Source organism: Danio aesculapii, chromosome 3 (genome assembly GCF_903798145.1).
Source record: "Danio aesculapii chromosome 3, fDanAes4.1, whole genome shotgun sequence".
Taxonomy (NCBI): domain Eukaryota; kingdom Metazoa; phylum Chordata; class Actinopteri; order Cypriniformes; family Danionidae; genus Danio; species Danio aesculapii.
In genome coordinates, this window is record NC_079437.1 from 7989305 (window position 1) to 7993498 (window position 4194).

General features: G+C 35.6%; 1 long non-coding RNA gene across 1 annotated transcript; it reads left to right on the forward strand.

Moving 5' to 3' along the window:
* Nucleotides 1-213: 213 nt before the first annotated feature.
* On the forward strand, nt 214-2846 carry LOC130220820 (uncharacterized). Its single transcript, XR_008836229.1, has 2 exons — nt 214-415; nt 576-2846. It is a non-coding gene; the product is annotated as an uncharacterized LOC130220820 (long non-coding RNA).
* The last annotated feature ends 1348 nt before the right edge of the window (nt 2847-4194 follow it).

Below are 4194 nucleotides of genomic sequence, written 5' to 3' on the forward strand. Positions count from 1 at the left end.
ACGTTTTGTTTTGTGCTACATCATGTTTAGGGGTGTGGAAATGTCCACATAATAGCAACCAGTGCTCCACATTCAGTCATGAACATTTAAAAATGTTTACATTAATGATGAAGCATCAACATCCTGACTGATCTGTCAGCTAAACACAGGGTTTATTTCCTACTATGGATGTCAATGATATGAGTTTATTGTGTGCTGGATTGTCCAGATCTGCTGCGTCCAGATGTGGATAAAGAGAAACTGGAGGAGCAGCTGCAGTCTGGATGTTCAACAGATCTCAGTATCAAGAGAAGATCAGAAGATCAGACACAACCTCTGCTGCAGAAGACTGAGAAAACAGTGGAGGAGAATGGAGGAAAATGTATGAGGAAGCAGATGAAGAAAAGAAAAAGCCTCGACACTGTTGAGACCAACTGTAAGATCATTAGTTAATAATGAATACAGTAATACATGCACATTATTCAGCATTTATAATTGCCATTAATTACATTATGAACATATATTACTGATGAAATATAGACATTAATTTGAGAATATTAAGATTCATTTGTAAGGAAATTTGATTTGATCTGTAGTTTCAGGAGAGTCTCCATCAGAAGAGCAGGATAATCTTCATCAGGCTCCTGAGAGCAAAGATCAGAACAGATCCGGTTCTGCTGGGAGAAAATGGGATCACTTCAGAAATGAGGTTAATCCCTCCTTCAGCTCAAACTCTACAGTGATGAAGGAATTATAATGTAAGCAAAGAACCAATGAAACGCATAAAAACTGAAAACTGCTGAACTGAAGCACTGGGGTCTGCTCTTCATACTGCGCTTAAATGATCTAAGATGATTTGGCAGATCCTGGATCTGTTCATCCTGATAACTGATCTCTGGCTAATTTGGTTCTTCAAACAAGTTCATGAATCAGATTAAAATGTCAGGATGAGCTGATCTGAGATCTGTGTGTTGTGAAGGACTGAGCTATCCATCCTCTAAGTCATGATCAGCAATGCAACGATTGGCTGACAGCACAGCAGCGTGATGACATCATCTGATTAATATTCAATTACTCATGTGAGCAAAATTAGATCAAATTAGCAGTAAACGGTTTGTTAAATATGACACGCAATAACTAAACATTTGTTGTGAGCCGCAGGCGCTACATATATATGAGTCAGGAGTATTTAGCAACTTATTTAGTTTTACAGTTGGACTGGATTTGCTTTATTATAGTAGCCTAGGCCGGTTCTAGTTTCTGTAAACTATTCTGTAGTTTCTAGTGTAAGCTGAGAAAATATGATGCTCTATTCCTTCTATACTAATGAAGGACTACTGAGACATTTCAAGCACAGGATGGGTCCTCCTGGCATGGCAGAGTTGATCACAGCTCCAGTACACATCTCTGCCATCTGCCTACAGTAACCATGTGCCTTTCACCATACACAATTCATCTGCTCGTGATCTTCCTTCAGATAACTCATATTTGGTGTCATTTGACAGTTTATGACTTCACTAATGTTTGACAATGCTTTACTCAGGGAATAATAAGGAATGATAACTGTTGATCTGGGAGAATGGCTTTTACTCTGCGTCTCCCGCACACACTGGTGTGTAGTCTTTATTCCTCAGCTGTGCGTTTGTTACAGCTAAGTTTCTTTATACAGTATTTTATTTTCTTTCCTTCTACTGTCTGTTTATTTAAGTATATAACTTAATAAACATCTTTGCGTGTTTTTTTCTTTATTTTTCTCTGCCGTTCTCTTTATCAATGATGATAACAACTGTAATGGAGTCCGATTAATAATTGAACCAATAATCAAGAACAGAAAGCAGTTGAAGGATGGCGTGTTTAAATCAGAGTAGCAGCGTAAGCTTCAAGCCTTACATCAGTGTAAGGTTTAACTGGATGTTTAAATTAATTTTGCATCATTAAAGCATTTTGATATTGGTGATCTGCAACTCAAATCACCGTCATATCAGCTGTCAAAACCTGTGTATGACAGCATAAATGATGACTCCTTTAGAGAAAACAGTCGATATTGTTGTTCATGTCTATTATCATACACAAATCATAAAAAAGCTGCTTCCCTAAAATAGTACATGTCTGTATCTATGAAGTCCATATTAATAAATGTTCTGTAAGAAGAAGCACCCCCATGACAATCTTTGTACTTTATTTCAGAGTGCAGATTGCATACGTTTTATTTCTATATATTTTAAACTTCTATGAAATATATATATGTACCATTTTTTATTAGTTTTACTTTAAAACTAAATGCATAATTTTTTACAACACTTTTCTATTTTCCCAAGTGTATATTACTACTGCTGTAAGAAAAGATCAGAATTCAGTACTAATCCTATGAAATAAGCTTCTGCTCCAAGCAGGTTTGAGCTACCAGAACTGTTGCGATGACAACAACTTCCAGATCAGTTTTGAAGAATGAAATGATCAAATCATCAATAACCAAATCCAGCTAATAGAGTAATCCACATATGAAGAACAGACCCCTGCTGTGTTATCTGAGCAGTGAGAATCTCAATCTCTGTTATAAAGCTGACCAGTGCAGGAACCCTTGTTAAAGCACAGTTTCTTGCTGAAGCTATTCACTGACTGTTTTTCTGTGCATGTTTGTTAATCAGGATCCTGTACTGATTTCTAATGGACTTTTATCTTTCATGTTCACTGTATATTTTAAATAAGTGTATTGTATTTGGTTATGTTTGAGCTCACTCTGCATTAGGAGATGAATCTGTGTCCTTTATCACATTTGCTTTAATCTTCCGTTTTTACTGTATGTATTTAGTTGTATTTGTTGTAACTTTTGTCAGTCTATAACAATAAATATTTCATATCAACAATGTCAGAACAATATCCTTCATGAACAACATCCTGAAATTCAAGACAACACGCATTACATAAATCAATATTATATAATGATGTTATCCATAATCTACAGAGCTCTGATCTGCATTTAGAAATTAAACACTGAGGATGGAGAACTGAGGAAATGAGGACGCACAAGTTCAATTTATAGTACAATAGTAACGTCTGTACACATGACAGAAATCAGAAGGCTTTGTTTGATTACTAATAAACAGAGTGTTCAATATCACAGGCTCTGAGTGAGAAGATAGAAATATAATCCGTCTGAGGGATTTATCAAAGAGTAAAACACAAACAGCATCCCTTCAGTGCACTCAGTAGTGCTCATGTTCACCCACTCGCTTCATTCACTCCTTCAAGTGGACTATATTAGTGGATTACTGTAGGGAGTAGGTGGTGATTTTAGATACAGCTAAACATATTCTGAAAGACACATTGAAGTGGCCCGTTTTGAGCACTCCCTTACAAAAAAATATTGCGTTTTTATTTTTTTTTAAGAATACTGCACTTTTAGTAAACTTCTGAAAAGTTCAGTTTTTTTGGACACGACAAAAATTGTTATTTAAATATGTTGCAGTGTTACTGCAATCCAACTGAAGTACTGTAATACAACTAACTGCTGTACATCTACTGCAATAGTATGAAAGCTCATGTGGAAACCATTGTCCACCGAGTAGGAAAAGTAGTAGTTGTACTTCATTATAGTAGTAGTATCACTTCAGTACCATTGCAGTAGTTGTACTGCAGATTTTACTGCTGTTGACCTTTATTGCATTATAATTGCTGTTGTACTGTTCAGTTCACTGCAGTTATTTTTTATTAATAATTTTTGCAAATAAACGCTTGAAATACTAATTAGAAAATTACTTAAATCCAGATGTTTATATTGTTTGAAGATGTTGTCGAACAAACCCCTTGGAACACAAGTGCAGGACAGTTCTTACCACACCATTGGCAAATTAGACTACAGCAGCACAAGTGCAGTAAAGAGTTTACTTGTTTTTACTTCAGTTTACTGCAACTTACACTGCTGTTGAACTTTACTGTATTTGAACTGTGTTTATACTTCATTTTTTGCAATTTTGCAGTTCTTGTACTCAATTTTACTGCAGTTATACTTTTATATCCTGCTGCTGTACTGCAGTTTTACTTCAGTTTACTGCATTTATTTTTTGTAAGTGCTTTGTCATGTTTGTCTTCACTCTGCAGTGCCCTTCAGAGGGTGATATACTGAAACAAACCACCAGACACTTAATACATGAAAAAGTTCAATTCTCTGGTTAGATTGGGCTGAATATTTCCATAAATCATCTGCTGGACCAT